The 22,887-nt window shown below is 37.8% G+C and overlaps 1 protein-coding gene across 5 annotated transcripts in view; it reads left to right on the forward strand.

Moving 5' to 3' along the window:
- Positions 1 to 22,887, forward strand: part of PHACTR1 (phosphatase and actin regulator 1) — a 690,544-nt gene that overhangs the window by 288,969 nt on the left and 378,688 nt on the right. Inside the window, exon 1 of one of the 5 annotated variants that reach the window (XM_043963362.1) lies at positions 14,398 to 14,730. The exons of the other annotated variants lie outside the window; for them this stretch is intronic. The gene's annotated coding sequence lies outside the window, so the exon portion shown is untranslated. Of the gene's footprint in view, positions 1 to 14,397; positions 14,731 to 22,887 lie in introns of those variants that run through there. 5 annotated transcript variants of the gene reach the window in all.

Below are 22,887 nucleotides of genomic sequence, written 5' to 3' on the forward strand. Positions count from 1 at the left end.
TTGATTAAAGGTTCCATCTAATTCAATTCTATAAGCATTTGCCCACTGCCTTCTATGTATCAGGCAATATACTGGTACTGAGGAGACAAAAACAAAATACCCATGCCCTGTGGGAGGTTATATTCTAGATGAGGGAGAAAGCATATGAAAAGAGAAGGCATATACATTATGGAGGAAGGCAGTGGCAGGAGGGGGGATCATTAAAGACTTCTGCATGTGATGTCTTGAGTTGAGCTTCAAAAATTAGGGATTCTAAGAAAGGCTGTAAGGAGGGAGAACATTCATATTTACCCTAGATCCATTTGCAATCTGATCTACTAATTGGAAAATTGATGGAAGCAACATGTCCAACTGCAAAGCACATCAGACGATTCAATAAAAATGATGCCTTACAGATGTAGAAACTTTACAATTCACCCAAACACTTTTTTTTTGGTGAGCTAATTGGGGTTAAGTGACTTGCTCAGGGTCACACAGCTAGTAAGTGTCAAGTGTCTGAGGCTGGATTTGAACTAAGGTCCTCCTCAATTCAGGGCCAGTGCTCTATCCACTGTGCCATCTAGCTGCCCCCACCCAAACACTTTTATAACGCATGAGCTTATGTGGTACAAAAACCTTATGCAGTAGGCAGGGTGGGTGTGATATTATAGCTATTTTATAGATGAGAGGAACTCAAGTTCAAAGATGTCATACAAGGTCACTCAGCTAACCACACTGTGGTAGAGTCAGGGTGAGAATTCAGTTCTTTTGACTCCAAATCCAGCATTATTTCCACTATTAGAGATTACTAATGTGGGCATCTGTGAACTTGGTTTTTAATAATCCATGAACAAAAAAAAAAAAGTTAAGCCCTCTAATACATTCTTCTGCCTTTCTACTAGTTTAAAAAGAAGTTTTAAATGAGGTCTATGTGTTGGGGGGTGTAAATCTGGGAAGAGAGGAACTTCATATACTTCTATTGACTTTATTTTTTTTTCTATTTATAATTCTATTTTCCAAATTACATGTAAAAACAAATTTTGGCATTAGTTTTTTTTTAAACTTTGTGTCCCAACCCCCACCCCAAGAACTCAAATATATAAGAACTCAATTCAATATAAGTTATACATAAATAGTCATGAAAAACATCTCCACATTGGCCAGGTGTAAGAGAAAACAGACAAAAACAAAACTTCAGATTAAGGAACTATAAAAATAAATTATGCTTCAATCTGTTTTCAGATACCATCAATTCTTTCCCTGTAGATGGATTGCAATTTTCATAAGTCCTTCAGAGTTATATTGGATCATTGTATTGCTGAAAATAACCATGTCCTTACCAGCAGATCATCTTCACACTACTGCTATTATTTTGTGTACAGTACATTTCACTCTGCTTCAGTTCATGTAGGTCTTTCCAGGTTTTTCTGATAGCATCCTCTTCATCATAATTTTTATATAGTACCTAAACTTGACAAAGAATTTTCTTCACAATAGCCCAGCAAAATAGGTACCATATGTTTTGCCATTATAGTCAATCACCATAACTATTTCCCTTCACCCTATTCCCTTCCCATGATATTTATTCTATTTTCTGTCTTCTTTTACCCTATTCCTCCTCAAAAGTGTTTTGCTTTGAACTACCCCCTCCCCCTCTCTGCCCTCCCTTCTTTCACCCTTCCCTCTTTATCCTCTTCCCCTCCTACTTTCCTACAGGATTAGATAAATTTCTCCTCCCAATTGGGTGTCTATGTTATTCCCTCCTGGAACCAACTCTAATGAGATTAAGGTCTTTGAGCTAATTCTGTGTTTTAAATTTTCTTCTTCCCTCCCTCCTTATATTGACTTTAAAAAGTCATTTTATAGACATTAAGTTGGTAAAGTAGACTTACTATTTTTAACTTCAATTCTTCAATGCTCCAGGATCTCATTAGTGTGGGTATACCCCCCAGCCTGATACAGATTGTGGTCTGCCACACTATAATAAATAGTCTTCAGGAATCCATGTGGCCAGAAAAACTGCCTCACCTGATGGCCAGCCCTTTTTTTTTTCAGGGCAATGAGGGTTAAGTGACTTGCCCAGTGTCACACAGTTAGTAAATGCCAAGTGTCTGAGGCCGGATTTGAACTCAGGTCCTCCTGAATCCAGGGCTGGTGCTTTATCCACTGCAACACCTAGCTGCCCCTTAAATGATCTTCTTTTTTTTCTTTTCTTTTTTTTTCTTTTTCTTTTTCTTTTGGTGAGGCAATTAAGGTTAAATGGATGGCCAGCCCTCTTATCAAGAATCACCAGCTAGACTGGACTCTAAGCAGACATACAATCTAATGCTAAGCCTCTACCTAAATTCCCTCAAGTTTTCTAGGACCTGCCAAAGTTTGTATTTCCCTGTCATATTTCTTTGAAAACCCAAGGTCACATTCATGCCATAGTGAAACATAAGAGTTGGACTTTGGTGAAAGTTTAACTTAATAGGGTTTTTTTTTGTTTGTTTGTTTCTTTTTTAGTGAGGCAATTGGGGTTAAGTGACTTGCCCAGGGTCACACAGCTAGTAAGTGTTAAGTGTCTGTCTGAGGCTGGATTTGAACTCAGGTACTTCTGACTCCCAGGCTGGTGCTCTATCCACTGCACCACCTAGCTGCCCCTAACTTAATAGTTTTTAAAACTTATTTGTTTTTTGACTCAATAAGCACAGGTTTTGTTTGCTTTGTGTACTTAAGGTTTTTGTTTGTTTGTTTTTTTTCTTTTAAGTCCTGGTCAAAAGCATGGCACAGTTATTTGCACTTGAAGTCAGTAGGGCTGGATCTGAGGCTTAAATCCATGTTTTATTAGCTCTGTAATTTTCATCAAGTTGGTATTCTAGTGGGAATAGTAATACTTGCTCTTCCACTTTCTAAGAGATGTGATGTATGTGAGACTGCTTTGTAATGTGCAATTTTTTTTTTTAAATGCTGGATTTGGAGTCAGAGAACCTGGGTTCAAATCAAAGCTCTGTTACTTGTTACTTGTATGAACACAGGCAAGTTTGTGTATAGTCTCTGTGCCTTAGTTTCCTCATCCATAAAATGGGGGCACGGGGTGAAATAAGTAGCCTTTGAGTTCCCTTCCAAGATTAAATCTGAGACCTGAAAAGCACTATTCAAATGTAAGGTAATAGCTCTATTATGATCACATTTTCATGATTAGTTGTCATGAATTTCATTTGACATCTCTAGCTGTCAAACTGGGGCAAACCTGGGCCACAATCTACACGTGATTCAAATTCATTCTTTCTGACTGTTTAATTTTGCAAATGCAGAACCATACCTAGGTGTGACAACCTAGATGATTACCCAGACCATCAGAATAGAGAGGGCACGACATAGTGCTATAGTAATGGATTCCTCTCTCCTACTCAACTGAATTTCTCTTAATTACTTTTTATATTATTTTCACATGATGAATTAAATATTTGGTTTAAGGGTGGATTTTTGCTGCTGCCAAAATCACTACAGTCACTTCTACTCTTGTGCAAATAAAAGTTATTGACTTTTCTAAAGTACTTTTTAAAAGAAGGCTCATTAAGCATATGATTTTGCTGCCTAAATGTAAATTTCTCATGTGAATATCTGTATTCATCTTTCTCAGATGGCATTAGGGGTCTATGATGGTTATTCCTGTTGGTCAGGAGAGAGGTGAGTTAGTGATGATTTCTTATTACATTTAAAGATATTCCCTGAAGAAAGTGAAAATCAATATTACATATATTTAGTGGGGAAAATACATGACAAAGTACAAAAATAGTTTTAAGTATGTGAAAAGAAATCCAAACAAGTGAGATTAATCCAATGGTCCCTTGCCAATTTTAGAGTTAAAGAACATGATATTTGGCAGAATAATATATTAGAAATGAGGCTGTAAGCAGAGTCTGGGGACTTTGCTTCCTTTTCCAACTTGGACACTAACCAACAGTTTGCCACGGGCCATCACTTTACCTCAAAATCTCAGTTCCTTCATCTTCAAAGGGAGATAATAATATTTGCACTACCTACTTCATAGGGTCTATTTTTGGGAAAGTGTTTTGTAGATCTAAAGTTCTTTTTAAAGGAAATTTAATCCAGTTAGGAGCTCCTTATTCTGGGTTTAGCTCTGCCACTAATTTATGTGACCATTGGCAAGTCACTTCATCTTTGTACTCCTTTTTCTTCCACTGTAAAATGAGAGGGTTGGACTGGGAAATTTTAAGGTTCCATCAGCCCCAACACTCAATAATCCATCAGTGATTGTCTTTGAATAAGTATCTAAAAGTCAAGGCTAAGTTCTCCTTATCTTTTTTCTCTCTTCTTAGCTTTTTCTTTCCACAACTTCCCACAGACCTATGAATGAGAAATAATTCTCAAAGTACTATGGGGATTCTGGGCCAGAAAAAGAAACTCTGGGTTTAGCTAAAGAAATAACTAACATAGGCTGTCCTACAGATTCTTAGCCAAAGTGGATCATACTGTGCATTCATTTTAATGGGCCTAAGCATGCTGCAGCTTTCAACAGGTAATGACTGCTATGATGAACATGCATAACTGAGGCAATTGACAAGAAGACCCCTGTTCTAGAACCTCAGGGGCATCAAGGGAGATGGCAGTATATTTATGCCCTGGCCCAGGTAGAAAAGATTGATTAGATTGTCTGAAACAATGCTGCATGATTGCACCTGTTAGAACAACAGACTAAGAGATATCATCTCAGAGGGGTACTGACAGATGGGAAGGAGGGAGAGGTGGTTGAAAAATCCCAGTGACAGAGGCTAGTGGCAGTTCTAACCTCATCCTGCCTTAGGGGTGTACCACAGCAAGAGACTGGTATGAAAAAATCTTTCCATATTGTTCTTTTTTTTTTTTAGTGAGGCAATTGGGGTTAAGTAACTTGCCCAGGGTCATAGAGCTAATAAGTGTTAAGTGTCTGAGGCCAGATTTGAACTCAGGTCCTCCTGAATCCAGGGCCGGTGCTCCATCCACTGTACCACCTAGCTGCCCCTCCATATTGTTCTTATAACCTTTTCCCCACTTCTTTGAGGAACTAGGGAGTAATAACAAAAGGGCACTTGAGATCTTGGATGTAAGGAAGTCTCTAATACATCTAAGAAACAAGGTATTCTCCCCCAAATAGATATTTCAATTACTGCAGCTAGGTAGCACAATGGCTAGAGCACTGCACCTGCAGTTAGGAAGATGAGTTCAAATCAAGCCTCAGACACTTACTAGCTATATGACCCTGGGCAAGTCACTCAGACATATTTACCTCAGTTTCCTCCTCTGTAAAATGAGCTGGGGAAAGAAATGGCAAACCACTACTATATCTTTGCCAAGAAAACCCCAAATAGGATCACAAAGGGTGGAACATGACTGAATAAAAACAACTCAACAACAACAACAACAACAATTTACACTTTATTACCAAATCCATCCCTAATTGTTCTGACTCCAAGATGTTTCAATAGTTTTTTTTTTTCTTGACTTATAGCAAAAAGGTATGGTGTCTTCTCTCCATGCTTATTTTAGCAACGAAAAGGTTGTAAAGAATCTTAAAAGGCTACCAGGTCTAAAGCTTATGGTCGTGAGGTTAGTGAGGGTATACCAAGTATCTACTATATAGAGGACAATTCAGTAGGCACCATGGGGAGATACAAAAGGGAAGAAAAAGAAGGGAATAGGCACGTATTAAGATCTTACTATGTGCCAGTCACTGTGCCAAGCATTATAGATATTTTCTCGGAAACAGAAAACATGACACCTAATTGTACAGAGAAATGCACAAGACCTTCAGTTATTCTGATGCTAGAATCACTAATAACTTACAAACACCTAGCATGTAGCAATGCCTAACACCTAGTATGTGCCTAATCAGTCTTTGTTGGACAAGTAAATAAATGAAGGAATAGATTCTGGAAACATCTTGAACTATTACAAAACTGTCTGTCCATGGTAAACTACAAACTAAAGTGTAAGTGCTCACTGAATAATAAATAAGTGACTGGGGAGTGTGTTGAGGGGCATGTATGAGGAGAGTACTTATCTCAGAAAGACTTCCTGGAGGGGAAAGGTTGATGCTGAATATTTAAGGACTCTTGTAATACTAGAGTGGTCAAAAAGAGTGAAGATAACTTTCTAGGAAGCAATGAACCTACAGTAAGTAGGACTATAGGAGCAGATATGGAGATGAGAAGAGGGTTCAGTCAGTAAACAAACAAGCAAGAAGATAAGAAATGATACATCAGTAGCAATAGTATCTTATATCCTAAACTGGAATTCTCATCCATATATATATATATATATATATATATATATATATATGTATGTATGTATGTATGTATGTATGTATGTATGTATGTATGTATATATATGTGTATATATATATTTATATATTTATATTTTAGTTAGTCAATCGGGGTTAAGTGACTTGCCCAGGATCACACAGCCAGTAAGTGTTAAGTGTCTGAGGCCAGATCCAAACTCAGGTACTCCTGACTCCAGGGCCAGTGCTCTATCCACTGCACCATCTAGCTGCCACTCATCCATATATTTTTGAGTATGAAATTGACCATAATACCAAGCATGTGAACAGATTTGCTGTGGTTTTATTAATGTTCACTAGTCAGGGCATGACAAATATGGAATACACAGATCACTCAAGGAACCAATTTAATCACCTACGATTCCTTCTTTCCCCTTCTTTTCTCTTTGCCCCATCCCCTGCTCCATACAATCAGGCAATCATGAAGCCCTCTGAACAAAGGAAAGGTATCTTTAAGAAGAGTCAGAGAAGGCAGGGGACATTTACCAAACTTTCTCATAGTACCTAATGCGACTGGAAGAATGGTTACTCAGGGCTTGTCCAGGGGGCTGGGCGTGGAGTATCCCCTGCTTGTAGATGTGCCCAAAACCCCAATCTGAAGCTTCTTTGAGCTTTTAGCCCTTGAAAGATACCATTTCGAGTTTCCTGCCATAAAGGGAAAGTGAAAGTGTTGTTCCAAATACCGTTCATTCTCTGGGATTTCCCAGGTGATAACCCATGTCACAACCAAGGAGACAGTACTAATAATTTCTTAGCTGGAGCTTTCCATGGACTTCATGTGGTTCTTTATAGGCAGTTGGGTAGCAGAGTTGATACAGTACAGGGCTTGGAATCAGGAAAACCTGGATTCAAATCCTGATTCAGACATTTACTAGCTGTATGATCCTGGATATGTTGCTTAATATCCAACTGCTTCAGCTTCCCCAAATGTAAAAAGGAAATATAATGACACTCACCTCATGAGTTGCTGTGAGGATAAGTTGAGGCATAATTTGTAAAGCATTTTGCAAACCTTAAGGCACTATATTATTGCTAGCTATTATCATTATAGGGGGTAAGTTGCAGGGAGGAAGAAAAACCACCTAGGTTTCTGGGAAAGTCCTCTTTTATATTATCTTCCGAGAGTATAGCTGCTATGTTGACATTGTGCTGAGCTGGCCAAAAACAAGATTTGAAAAATGGATTCTGAGATTGCCAGTGGCAGCCAGTTGGCAGAGAGGGACGTCTTGGCTGCTCCGTAATAGATTATGTTGGAAGTCTCAGAGACTTTTCCTGTCAGCCTCTTCTCCATTCTGGTAAACTCCGTGCAAAATGATCACCTTTCCTCTGTGAGAGAGTTCTCTTGACCTCACACATTTCTTGTTTATGATATCTGAAGCCTTCCAAGGGGGAGAAGAGAAACAGGCCCATCTCTGTTTAGCTACATATGGTAAGCTTAATTTGACTTTGGCATTGGGCCTTTCATACAGACTCTTAGTTAGCCAGGAGTAAGTAAGGATAAAGCAATGCATCGCAAATATACTGAACTGAAAAAAGACAGTGGTCCCGGGAGATGGACAAATTAACAAATCTTATGATACTCTTTTAGCTGGTTGCAGAGGGTAGGGGGAAAGGCTACTGTCTCTCGGAATGTAACTATGGAGGGTGAGTAAATAAGTGGAGTGGGTAGCATGTGATAGTTTAACCCCTATATGTCACCCTGAGTGCACATATGTTTCTGGAGCCCATAAAAACCTGTTTCTCTCCTTTTCTCCAATTCTTTCCTGTTTGGAAACCAGGAAGTGAGAAGATCATCATGTCCTCAGAATTTGAATAGCATCACTTCCTTGATGTGAACCATCAGAGAATTAAAGCCTTCTCAGCTAGGTCTGAGATTAGGCAAGATCTTTTGCCATCAATTCAAAAGGTATAGACCTTTTCAACATGTATGATTCCTCATCACCCTCTTCCCATAAATCCTCCATAAAGGATCTATCCAAATGCCAATAGAAACTTTGTGCTGGCTTTTTAAAATATATTTCATTGCTACCAATGCTGTCCAATTCTTGATCTTACTACGTGACTGGCCTTACTCCCTTTCTTGTCCTTCATTAGATCTTTGAGCTACTTTTTGCATATACAAAGAGAACAAGAAACAGTGAACAATTCCAAGGTGGCAGCAAACTGCTGGTGCTGGTAGCATCCAGATTGGAAGGTAGTGGTGGTGAAGATGGCATGGAAGAGAGGAACCTTGAACAGGGATTGATAGGAAAGGGACTTTGATGGAGAGGAAAAGTTCTGGGGAAAGCACAAGGGAAGCCATCCCAATAGGTAAAAGCAGAATGAGTGTTGGGGAGGGAGAAGTGAGTTTGCACTAGTAAGGCACAGGTAGTTGATGGAGGACTTTTAAATATCAGATTCAATTGTATGGCTTTGATCTAATAAGCAGATATTTTAAGTAGATTTTGAAGCAGGTGGGTAGCAAAGTAGATAGAGTGTGGGAATTGGAATTAGGAAGATATTTACTAGCAGTAGATATTTACTAGCTGTGGGATCCTGTCAATCTCTTCTTCAGCCTCAATTTTGTTGTTCAGTCATTTTAAGTCATGTCTGACTCTTCATGACCCCATTTAGAGTTTTCTTGGAAAAGAGTCAGGAGTGGTTTGCCATTTGCTTCTTCAGCTTATTTTACAGATGAAGAAACTGAGGTAAATAGAGTTAAGTGACTTGCCCAGGGTCACACAGGTAGAAAGTCTCTGAGGCCAGATTTGAACTTAGCTAAGATGAGTCTTCCTGACTCCATGCCTGACACTCTTAAGACTACTCAACCCAGCTGCCTGTGTACGCTGTAGAGGGAATACTTATTCAGGTTTATGTTGGCCTCTACAACCTCTAATGTTTCATCCAAGTCTGCAATTCTGCAATTCGTAGAAGTGTCAGCTATTACTATTTTCCCCTGAGGGCCTGCCCAATATACTTTCCATGACATCACACTACCCCCTCTTGAGCCACTTCAAAGGGCTATTTAAAAAATAAATAAATCAATAAATAAAAATAAAAAATGAATTTTTAAAAAAGGCTATTTAAAACTCATATTTTCCATGAAGCTTTCTCAGGTTAACCAGGATTTTATTCAAACACAATACTACCCTGTCTTATAACTACCTCACCTACCCCTAGGATTGCAACTATAAAATAACATTCAAAGCTGTCATTTAGCATACTGAGGTTTGCAAAGCACTTTATATGTGTTCCCTCACTCAGAACAACCCTGAGCACTACAGTTATTATTAACCTCATTTTATAGATAAGGAAACTAAGTCTCAGAAAAGTTCATGCCTTGCCTATGGTCCCAAAGGGAGTAAATGCCAGACATAGGATTTGCATCCTTGCTTCTCATGACTCCTAGTCAAAGGTTCTTTCCACAATACCAAGCAGCCCCCTCTATGAATACTTTTCTACAGTCAATTTGGTAATCCTTCATATTCTTTTATATTATGCACATTTGTTATCTACTAACTTTCCTTTCTTTTCCTATTTATATTAAAAGTTCCATAAAGGAAGAAATGTCTTCTCTTTTATTAAAAAAGTTAACATCTTTATATATGAACTCCCATAACCCTAGGTAGTACAATGTACATTATAGGTAAGCAAGAAATGTTATTAAATGATGGAAAAAGTAAAAGATGAAGATTTGAGCTATATTGCCATGATTATGATATGTCTTTAGGGGACCTAGCCACAGTTGGTATCAATAGTGTGCAGGCTTTTATTTTAATCTTAAAAATAAAGAGGATTTATTTTTCTTTACCCTAATAAACTTTCTTTAGTACCATTTTACTTTCCAAATTTATTTGATTTTTTTTTTCCACTCCACTCAAAAGAACACCACTGAGTTATTCCAGAAGGCCTGGACCAACCAAATGCCATTTATTTTTTCAAATGTTCCAAGTGGGGACAGACCAATGTGTACTCAGTATAAGTAAATATCAACCCAAAAATATCCAAATATAGCCAGGGGACTAACGTTCCTGCCTTCTGGGGTCGTTATGAAATGGTAGTGTTATGTCAACATGGTGCATAAGTTAAATATCCTTGATTATTGTACTATTCCTCAGAAGCTTTTCTTCCCCTCTTCCATCTCATTTTGCATTTTACCCTACTGCTCATTAAGGAAGGAATAGTTACCATAGCAACTGCCACAACACATTTTATTTACTATACCAGAAGCAGAAATATAAACAGACAGCAATCTGTTATTCAGACTTAAACATTCATAATTTCCGTCATGTTTCTCAAATTGAATTTTCTCTTTCATAACTGAACATGGGAACTGAGACATCGACTGTTTCCAGGTACACAATAGACTCTGTGAGCTTATCTTTTGCTTTGCTTTGCTTTTATTTGCTTTATCTGTATATTTAAAACAATAATAATTAGTCCTTAGTTAATTTAAAGGAATGTTAATAAAATGTTAATATCAAAGTGAAATGTTAATATTAATAAGAAAATACTTACAAAGCATTTTATTTATTTATTTTTGCGGGGCAATGAGGGTTAAGTGACTTGCCTAGGGTCACAGAGCTAGTAAGTGTTAAGTGTCTGAGGCTGGATTTGAACTCAGGTCCTCCTGACTCCAGGGTCAGTGCTCTATTCACTGTGCCATCTAGCTGCCCCACAAAGCATTTTTGTAAAGAAAGTTCAGAGGATCTTAGACCTCATTATAGTCTAACCTACTCATTTTTATAGTTGAGAAAACTAAAACCCAGAATGTTAAGTGTAAAGTTGCTATCTGTATGGGGCTAAAATTCTAGCTAGACTGTCTAATTTGCCATAAATTGTAAGCTTTAACAAGAGTTTAGACTTTTAAGTACTTATTAAGGAGTATAAGAATTTGGTGAGGAGAGAGAAAGAGGCCATGATTCCTTCATCTATCTATCTCAGGGAGCCAGCATCTCAGCTCCACTCAAACCCAGGTCCCCGGGCAAAAAAGAGAGCCCTCACTCCTTCCTCCTCCCAGAAGCCTCCTCTCTAACAGGCAACAGGACTGTACACGCGCGCACACACACACACACACACACACACACACACACACACACACACGCACACAGCTCCAAGCTAATTGGCTGGTAGCTCTGATTGACAGGTCCCACAGGTGGTTCTATAGATGCAACTTCTGGATACTAAAGTCACATGGTCTCTAAATCACATCCTTTCTCCTCATGGTGGAGCTTCCTTACAGTATCTCTCCAGTAGGGGGTGCCAAACCAATTCTCACATAAGTGACTTCACCAAAGTTGTTCTTCAGGCTAGAATGGTAGATTGAATAAAATAAAATTAAATGAATTAGAAATAAATATAAAATCATGCTATATGGCAATTGATAATATAATACTCATGATCCCAAAAGAATCCAAGTGGCAAGCGGTACAATGGAATGATATGATGGGCTTCAACTGTCTATAACATAATAACAGAGATGACTTATGCAAGAAATAGCACAAAGGATATCATGAAGGACAAGAAAAGGAGTTAGCCCATTCTAGTAGTAAGATCAAGGGTTGGACAACATTAGTTATTATGGATTTTTTAAAAACAAGAACAAAGTTTTTTTGAAATTCAGGTAGATTGGAGGCAGCTAGGTGGCACAGTGGATAAAGCACCAGCCTTGGATTCAGGAGGACCTGAGTTCAAATCCGACCTCAAACACTTGACACTTACCAACTGTGTGACTCTGGGCAAGTCACTTAACCCCAACTGCCTCACAAAAAAAAAACAAAACAAAAAACAAAGAAAGAAAAAGAAATTCAAGTAGATCTTTTATGAATGATTTATAGGAAAAGCATGAGTAAGAATCATAAATGTTGAAAAGATATAGATGGATTGCTATTGGTAACAGTGGAAAGAGTACTAATATCCATTATTTCATGTATCCATCAGTGTATAAATAAGTGTAAAGTTCTATACATGATTCTCAAGACCACAGCTTCCACATTCAGTTTGCTGGGGAGTTCATGGATTGAAGCAGGCTCCTGATGGAGGACTTGAGGAAGAATCCAACCAAGCCAGAACTCTAGGCTAGATAGGCCTTTTCTTAACTTTCTGAACTCCACGTGAATACCTGGTGTGCTTTAATAAATGCTTAATTCCCAAAGACTGGTGCTAAAGCTTCTAATTTAAGGCGACTGCACATTTAGATTTTATATATCACAGTTTTCCTCTATATGAGGAATATACTGAGACACCACAATTTAAAAAAAAAAGTTTGTTAATCTATGAACCATTAGTGAACTACCAGTCCTCTGGATATACAAAAAGTTAACATTTTTCAGGGTATCCATTTTCATGTCAATTTCTGATACATCAGTAACAAACAAGAAAGTATACATTAAACATTTACCCTGTACTAAGCATCTTACTAAGCACTGGATATGCAAAGAAAGGCAAAAACACTTCCTGTTCTCAAGGAACTCACATTCTGTTGGGAGAGATGATATGTAGGTGATTTTATATAAAGAAGTTATCAACAGGAGATGAAAGATAAATTCTAGTGCTAACATTGCTCCAAAAGATAGGCCTTTTAATGGAATACTTCTTTAGTTTTCAATCTTTTATGACACAAGATGTGATATGAAGATTCTACTGAGAACATGCCTGGGAAACAGTAAATGCTTAATAAATGTTCATTCTATTTATTTATCATCTATCTATCTATCTATCATCTATCATCTATCTATCTATCTATCTATCTATCTATCTATCTATCTATCTATCTATCTATCTATCTATCTATCTATCTATCTATCTACATGCCTAACTACCTATCCATCTATCCATCCTCCCTCCATCCATCTACACATCCATTCATCTATCCATCCATCTATTCATCAACACACCTATCCATCCATCCATCTATCCATCATCTACTCTCTCTCTCTCTCTCTCTATCTATCTATCTATCTATCTACCTACCTGCCTATCTATCTATCTTTCTATCTACAATATGTCTGTCTCAATCCTCACCTACCCCAATGTCCCATCATGATTATAAAAGTCACCCAGGGTTCTTCCAATGATCTCTGACACATCTTCCAGGTTGGAAGAGGTTCTACTTCAGGCCTGCTAAATGGCCTCTTTGTTGTATGAATATCATCTAAGGACCAACCTAAGTTTGGAGAAATCCATCTCTGGAATTTTGGTCACCAAGTGATTATTTCATAAATGGCTTTGAATTATAAATATGAATCATGAATTATTTCCAGAATGACCCATGTAGACTATCTGCTGATGATTATGGGGGTCATGATCTACACTGGTAAAAAGAGTGTCCACACTAATCTTTGAATTATTGAAGATTGTCACAATTTAGCCATCTAATTCTTTGGTGTTAAGGATGCCTGTGAATGCCAAGAAATTAGGACACGCCAAGATGACTCCTTTTCATGGTATTCATGGAAGGCAATCCACTGTCCACCAAATGAGAGAGAAGAATTTTGATTTTAGTACTCCTCTGTGTATATGTTAGCCAATCAACCAGTCACCAAGCATTTATTAAGCACTTGTGATGTACCAGGCTTTTTTGATTAACTTTATTTTTATTTTATTTTATTTTTTTTAGTGAGGCAATTGGGGTTAGGTGACTTGCTTAACACACAGCTAGTAACTGTTAAGTATCTGAGGCCAAATTTGAACTGAGGTACTCCTGACTCCAGGGCCGGTGCTCTATCCACTGCGCCACCTAGTTGCCCCGATTAGCTTTATATTTTAAATTGAGTTAGGAAACAATTCAATGATTTCATCCAAACCATGGATACTTGGAATTGAAGGGAACTGTTGATATGCTCTCTTGAGAAATCCTCAATAACTTTACTGTGAGATTACAGGAGAAAGACAACAGAGAAAAAGAACAAGCTTTAGAAATAGTCACCTTATGATGGATTCCCAAGAGGTTAATTCTCAGTGTTCAGCGTGTGGTGTGCACCCCTTGTTCCCTGGGGTGGCTTTCGGATCAGAACTCGAATCCCAGGGTTTGAATTATATAATTGTGCTGCTGTGAGTCATGTGACAGACTGCTCACTGAGTAATTCCCTGCAGAAGGAGACAAACTGCATGTTAAAAAGCTCAACAAATACTCTTTTTTAAAAATCCAGTCAAATAGTACCAGCCTTCCATGCTATTTCATCTGGATTCACCAGAGACTGAAACAGCTGCCTAGCAGTCTCAGTCACGACTAGAAAAGCAGCACTTGGCTGGCTAGATTGGGAAAGGGACACGTGCTAGTGGGGGGTTATCAGTGGTATCGCTGGCTACTGGAAACTACTGGTTGACTTTCCTGGTTCACCCTTGCTATGTTGTCTACCTCTGAAACAAGCTGCATTCAATGTCACACAGAATGAATGGTCCCTTGGAGACCCTAATCAGCGCTTAAGAATTGTGGCTTTGTGAAGGTAAGAGGGGATGGTTCTCCTCAAAACTGGGAGCTGCCAACAGACAAATGACTTTGTTTCTGGGTTGGGGCTTAAGTAAGAGAGACGCAAGAATCAGAATACCTGCTCACTATTCTGGGATGTGAGTGAGACTTTTAAAAATCGTCCATGTGGCAGATTTACGAGGGAAGAGGGAAAAGGGAATGAAATGAGGGAGGAGTTACCAAAATGCTTTGCCACTATTCAATAGCTAATTGGATTGATTTTCTTTTAGCTTTCACTACCCCCTAATTAATCTGTTGGTCAAGAGTTGGTCAGTGACCAGTGAATTAGAACTTGCTTATGACTGAGTAGAAGGAGGAGGAAAGGGGCTTCTTGCTACTGCAAGACCACATGGCTGTGTATGTATAGTGCGTGTGTGGTAAGTGGTGTGTGTGTGTGTGCGTGCGTGTGTGTGTGTGTGTGTGTGTGTGTGTGTGTGTGTGTGTGTGCGCGTTTTCAGCCCTTGACACTTGAAGACATTGTTGCTCAGTTTAAGAAAGCACAGCTGTTTCAGAGACAGAGATAGCTCCAAAGGGGCAGGGTAGATATGTAAGAAAAGCTTAGTGAAGGTTCTCAGGTAGGCAGAGACATTCATCTCAGATGCTTTTGGTGCAAATTATTTTCGTAAATCCCTGTAGTAGCCATCCCTGCATGAACATTGCTTATGCCCCAAAGTCAGATCAGAGGTAGGAAAGAGAGAGCAACAAATGCTCTGAAAATTGAGAAGCTGCTAGTCCAGTGTTTTCCCCCCCTCAGACCAGGAATATTCACTTGCAGATTTCACTGCAATGGAGACATGCTGTAAGGGTAGCTTGCTAGCTGAGCCTGATGCTCTCCAGAATCTCAGGAAGTTTCTGGCTGTAGACAGGAAAAAGAAAGAAATCAAACTAGCAATTCATTTCCAGAGATGCCTCTATAGTAGGAAGGGATGGGGGTAGGGTGTTGAGATGGAAGGGAAAGGTAGCAAATGCAATTGTCTAGGTATGGTGGGGTCCCATCAAGGGCTGTGACATTTTGCTGCATAGAGATGAAATCAATATGGTATATTGACCTCACATTCATTCAACAACTGGCACAGGAAATCTCGTCTTAGACTACCTGGTTATTCTCTGCCTGCTCCCTAAACTGAGAAAATAGGAAGCTTTACCTAACAAAGAGAGTCAGCATGACTTCATAAAAAAAGTTTAGATCTAATTACTAGGCTAATTTAACCATATGTCATGACCCGAAATGAAATATAGTGACGTTAAAACCCAAAAGATAATAATGTCTCTATCGGGTAAAATTCTGAATGAGGATGAACTGCTTTTGTGTTTGCTTTAAAGTTTCACTAAAACCCTGGAAATGTACTATATTTGACAAACATAAATAAAAAATGTGATTTGGGTAGATGAAATTGTGGTTATGACAGTGTTTGTGGATAAAGAAGAAAAAAATCATAACAAATATTAGTGCAAAAATGAAAGTATTAGATCAGAAATATTAATATTATAAAGCATCTGTGGGCTACCCACAAAACTGATGTGGGTTGAATTTTTTTTTAAATTGAAGTAAGCATTTATTACTATTTAAAGGTAACTGATTTTTCCAACATGTTATTCAATAGAACTCTCAATTAGCAAGTACTTATTAAGCACCTATAATATGTCTGGCTCTATGCTCTAATAACTACTATTCCAATTCCTCATTAATATGATGATAATGGATGTTCATAATGGTGACCCAGAATAATAGTAATATCCACACACTGCCTTTTGAATTATCAGACAAACTTGATTGCATTCTGCAGTTTTAATGTTGTGTAATTTTCTATGGTCTAATTCTTTGAAAATTAGTAGCCAATATGATCTGCATGTATAATAGTACCTGATACTTGTGTATTGCCTTATGATTTATGAGTCACCTTACATATATTGTCATTTGATTCTCACAATAACCCTGTGAAGTAGGTACCAAGGTTAACACATACTCTTGTTACACGTGAGGAAACTGAAGCTCAGAGAAATTAAGTGAATTGCAGATGATCACACAGCTAGTAAGTATCAGACACAGGTTTTGAACTCATGTCTCCTGAGTTCAAGTGCAGTACTTCTTATACTTTACCTTTGTAAAAAGGAAGATAGTACAGTGGAAAAAGTAATGACTCTAAGTTCCAAGTCCTACTAGTCTATTTAAAAACTGTGTAACCTTGGGTAAGTCACTTAATGTTTCTTGTCCTCAGATTCCTCATCTAGAAAATAAAGAAGTGGGTCAGATAAAGCACCAGCCCTGGAGTCAGGAGGACCTGAGGTCAAATCCAGCCTCAGACACTTAACACTTACTAGCTATGTGACCCTGGACAAGTCACTTAACCCCAATTGCCTCGCCAAAAAAAAAAAAAAAAAAAAAAAGAAGAAGTGGGTCTAGAATGTTTAGCTACAGGTCCATGGTCCTATAAACTGTACTGTGTTAACCAGAATACATGAATGACTGGGACATCCCATTCCCCAAAGACATGGAATTTGCTGTATTATTTTAACCCAACATATGAGACTCTCACAAAGTTTTAAAAATAATTCAAGAATGCTCCCATACTCTCTAAATAAAGGTTGTCAGGTGTCCTCATTTCCAATATTTTACATTCAAAACTGGAGAAAAGAATTGCTTTAAGCCTCACAGAAAATTAGTGGCAGACCAACTCAAGATTCCCTATTCCTTCTCCAATACCACATTACTTTTGAGCATCACAATTGCAACAAAAGCAGTTGCATGAATAAAACCAAATGGGATCTTTTCCCCTTCTTTGTTTTGGTCTAATTCCAAGAAGGCGATAACATCATAAATTTATTATCCATCTAATTTCAACTCCAAGTAGTAGCCTTGGCTATTTTCTGCCATAGCTTGTCCATACAGGGTCCTGTCTTGTCTTTGCTCATCTAGAATGCTATCCACATGCAATGCTTCTAGACAGCATTGGTACTACTTTGATAAGTTGGTATGGATGGGCATTTGTCACAAAGAACTTCAAAGGCCAAACCTTTACCAAAACTAATATAGAATTCATTTCTTAAGAATTGTGTTTTGGTTCCATTTCTGTACTCAAACTCTTGACCTCAGCACAAGAAGGGAGCAGAAGCATAAAGGAGGCAGGTAGTGACAGCCAAACCAATTGTCAAATTTTCAGTGTGAGCAATTACACCTCAGAAATCAGGAAATGCTAAAAATCAGGAATTTATTTCTTGTTATGATGATTATCTAGACTTATGAAAGAGATGATTTTTTTTTAGTGAGGCAATTAGGGCTAGGTGACTTGCCCAGGGTCACACAGCTAGTAAGTGTTAAGTGTCTGAGGCCGTATTTGAACTCAAGTACTCCTGACTCCAGGGCTGGTGCTCTATCCACTGCCCCTGAAAAAAATGTTAATAACATAGCTTAAGCTTAAAAAATCTGTGTTGCATTTTTGGATAACTGGTTATTAAACATTTATTGCCACCAAAAGGGAGTCATGTTATAAGGGTATTTGTGCATATTCCAAAACTAATTTATATTTTCTTCCTAAACTAAACTAAATTTACCTTCCTAGTTTGAAGTAGTCATGGTGGGTAAGCCACCTATGGACAGTGAAAGTATTCTTCATTATTGTGTAATGGGGGGAAAAAAACACTGGCTTGCAATCAGGCTTTCTGGGCTTAAGCCTTGTCTCTGACACTAGCTATGTGACCCTAGATAAGTCCTTTAACTCCTCTGACTCTGTTTCCCCATCTGTAAAATAGATAGTGACACTACTGCACAGGTCAGTTATAAGGCAAGTATTTTATAAGCTTATTAAAGCCCTATGTAAATAGGAATTATCATGATTACTGATTTTAATAACAGTAATGGAAGAACAGCATCCAGCAGTGCTTCAAAGGTGATAGAGTAACAGAATAGCTCTCTTGAATTTTTAGTCTATCAATTCTAGCAAAGTATAGTTCTTTTGACCATGTTTTGCATTTTTAAAAACAAATTTAAACATGTTATTCATTAGGGTTTTAAAGGTTTATTCTATTTACTGCTATTATTTCCCATGTCTCCCCACTATGTTGTCATATATGGCCAGTCCACCTTCTTTTCTACTCACAAAACTTTCTGATGGCCTTTATGCCCTTCTTTCATAGAAATTTTGATAGTACTGTATTGTGTTTTACCTGCTTTATGCCCACTTTGTGGCTCTCTATTGACCTTAAAGTTTCATTGATCTCCAAGTTTCAATTATTAGAAACTGTGACATTCCATTACTCAGTCAAATAGCATTGTCAGAAGAATACAGATTTTTTTTAAAAGAGGGGTCTTTGTTTCAAGAAGAAACTTGGGGTTATTCAAAAGATTGCTCAATTTCTCAAAGTCAATCCAGCCTACTCATCTCCTCCTGTTCATTCACCATGTCCTCCAAGGACCTCCATGTACTGAAGGACCAATGCTATATGTTGCCCACCTACTGCACCTCACAGTCTAGGCAACAGGTATTCCTCATCCATTTGGTTTGTCCAGTGTGGATAATTACATTAAACTCTTTTGAGTTCTTATGGTATTTCATAAGATTTCATTAAATCATTTGTTGCATTCTCAAAATATTTGGTGGAGAGGTGATGTTGGGAGAATGATAGGAAAATGAGTGTAATTAGGAACGTAGCCTTTAAGACTATATTCAACTTTTTCTTAATTTTAAGAAATAATTGATAAAGTCCAATAACCCTATATAGAAGATTGCTGGTGCTACTTCAGCTAGCCTGGAGAGAACTATAGGCTCTTATTAGATAGTTGCATTATTTATTCCAGTACAAGGGGAAATGATGGTCTTTTTAGGTGGGCTATTCTGGCTATTCTATTGAAACCCATTCCATCTGAGTACCAAGTGTTAACTGTTTAGATTATTAGAGTGACACAAATGAAATGACTGTAATATAATCCTCAATATGTTCACACTTGCCTTACTCCTTATTTCAATGTTTTGCCACTCACCTGTAGTAGAGTCTAGAAAGCAGAGACCGCCAAATATTTTCCTGGAGCAAATTGTTTAAATGAACTTGAGAAGGATCCAACATGGTATCTTGCACACAGTAGACATTGAATGTTTGCTGAAATCAAACTGATTCTTCTAGACTTCAAGGAAATTCATTTCGGTCCCTTTTGGATTTCCCAGCTAATTAGAAGCTACTTTTAGAGTCAGTTTGTTTATATGGATAATGAATCATGCATTTTATAAATATCAAACATTTCATTACTAAATATAATCATAGCTACTATTTGTGTTCTGTTCATCAGTCCATTATCAAGCTGATTTCTTCTAGTCATTTTTCATGTAGCAAAATGATGTATAAAATAGATTTTGTTGCTTTAGAAATTTAGTCCAGAATAGCTTAATATCATTTTGAAATGTATTTGTTACATTATAGTGTTGTTTTTTTCTCAACCTTATTATGCATTATTTGCCTCAATACAGACTATATGACTAAGATGGCCTTCTCACTCTTCCTTAAGCATGGAACTCCATCTCCTATCTACTTTTTCTACACTGGCTGTGCTCTATGCTGGGATTGCAGGGCTTTTTTCCTTCTAGCTTGTATAATCCCTAGCTGCCTTCAAGTATCAGCTTCAGTTCTCCCTCCTCATGAGAGCTATCCTAAAACTCTCACCTTGCTTCCTATTCTCTTTTATCTCTTTCATACATACCTACATATGCTCACGTCACCTGATTCAGTTTTAGAGTAAGCCTATTTTGCCCAGCACCTGGCACATAAATAAATATTGATTGATTTCAATGTGGTATGTTTGCTTTTTTTTTTCTTTTTTAGATTTAGATCATTTGAAACAGGGAACTAATCTTTCTTATTTCATTTTTCATCTGTGACAGTTTCCTGCTAATTATTTGGAAAAGATACTTAGAATTTCTCTACTTAAATTTTCCCAATCCAGAGGATAGATATAGGGGCTTGACCTGCAAGTTCACTGGGTCAGGGAGTTCCCTGGTGATGAAATTCATTTCACTGATGTGGGTCAGCACTTTCTCCACAGTCTTGGAGAGTTGAAAATGGAGCGCATAGAGATTAAATGATTTACCCAGGGTCACACAGCCTATATATGTCAGAGGCCAAACTTGAACTCAGGTAGTCCTGGTTCTGAGGTCAATTTTCCATCAATGCCATTACCAATTACTTGTTTATGTGGCTAAAATGCTAATACAAATGTTCTATGAACACTAGTTGTCTTAGTCTATTACTGGAGTATGGTTAATGTGTACTTGTGAATACAACTAAAATGCAAAACATTTTTCTTTTGAACCTTACTGATCTACATAGCTATCTTTAATATCGAGGGTGAGTCTTGTCACTGGGAGAAGTATAGTGTATTTCTCATAGTTTTGATTTTTGAACTGAGGAATCTTGAGGCTTAATTGATGTACTTGTAAAAGAATGCTTAGCTATACCTGAAGAGCTCCTAAAGAGAAGAAATAGAACCAATGTGGAAAAGTTTAAGATAGGTAGACTCTGGTTAAATAAAAGGAAGAATTTCTTAACAATGGGATCTGATAGTGGCTTGTGTGGGGTGCCTTAAGATTGAAGATCTCCTCACAGGAGGTCTTCAGGTAGATACTTCTCCATCATAACCATAGTAGGGCTCCTTGTACTATATGGAAACTTGATCTAGAGAACCTGCTAAGGCCCTTTCCGCTCCAGATTCTGTGATCTTAGGCAGCTAAATACAATACAAAATGCCTTTTATCTAAAAAGAAAAAAGGCCACAGGACTTCATTACATTCACAAATATTTCATCAATGTGAGGAACAAAAGTTCAGTCTATAGCTCAGGGAACTATCAGACACTTAGGCACCAACTCTCTTTTAGTGGACTCCTGAGCTGACATAAAAGTACTCATTCTGTCCAACCACATGAAACATGCTTCCCAGTCCCATAGACACTCCATCAAAAAGCTTCTGCCCTTGGAGTACAGATTTGGAATTTCCTAAAAAGAGCAGTTATTTTGAATCATTGTAGGTAAGTGGGAAAAGAGTTCATCTATAAAAGTTCCCTTTTTTGATTTTTTTTAAGTGATTTCATAGATCTAAAGGAAAAGCCTTGAATGTACTGAGACCAAAAGAAAAAGATATTTAGGGCAGCTGGAGAGCAGTAATGTATAATATTATTATGAAGCTGGACTCCTAAGTGAACAAATTCTGCATAGATATTTGTCTATTTTAGAACACATACACACAAGAAAACAGGCGAATCTTTATTTATTTATTTATTTATTTATATTTTTTAGTGAGGCAGTTGGGGTTAAGTGACTTGCCCAGGGTCACACAGCTAGTAAGTGTTAAGTGTCTGAGGCTGGATTTGAATTCAGGTACTCCTGACCCCAGGGCCGGTGCTCTATCCACTGCGCCATCTAGCTGCCCCCAGGCGAATCTTTTTTTAAAAAAACAGGGAAATCTTCATAGCCATAAGACACCTCTCCTCTGTACTTAGAAATTGTTATTGTATAGAATGAAGTTCCATCAAGTTAAACCATGTTTGAGTTCACTGGATGCTCTTAAGTGATCTTCAAACATTCAGGACAGCATAAAACCCGGACCATGTTTTGCCAAACCTGAAGGAGATGTGTTCCATATGTCTGATTCATTTATAGTTTAATCTTTAAAATATTGCTTTGGAAGAGTAAGTTATGTCCAATAACTCTTTATGTCTCTTTTGAAGTGTTATCCTGAAAACAGGAAGTCTAGTTTTGCCAAGAACAAATAGGTCTTTGCAGCACAGGTTATGGGTCTGGTTGTGGGGACACAAGTCATGAATAATCTGTAGACCCAGTAAAGTAGATTTTTAATTATCTCTGGTGAATCTCTAGTGTGTTAGTCCATGTTTACTGTCGCTAAGAGAAAAGATAAGTTGAGTGGTTTTCTGGATGCCTGGGTTTTCCTTTAGGCTCTGCCTCTAACTGTATGGCAGTGGACGTCATTTTCTTTCTTTGTGAAGAGAGAAGTTTGAATTAAATGATCTCTAAATATTTATGAGTCCTTTGGATAAAATAAAACAAAAATATTTCAAGTGTTGTGACATATCATGGACTTGGCTCAAATGGGTTCCCTTACAGGGAACTTTTTCTTTAGGTAAATGGATCTCT

This window comes from Dromiciops gliroides, chromosome 1 (genome assembly GCF_019393635.1).
Source record: "Dromiciops gliroides isolate mDroGli1 chromosome 1, mDroGli1.pri, whole genome shotgun sequence".
NCBI lineage: Eukaryota > Metazoa > Chordata > Mammalia > Microbiotheria > Microbiotheriidae > Dromiciops > Dromiciops gliroides.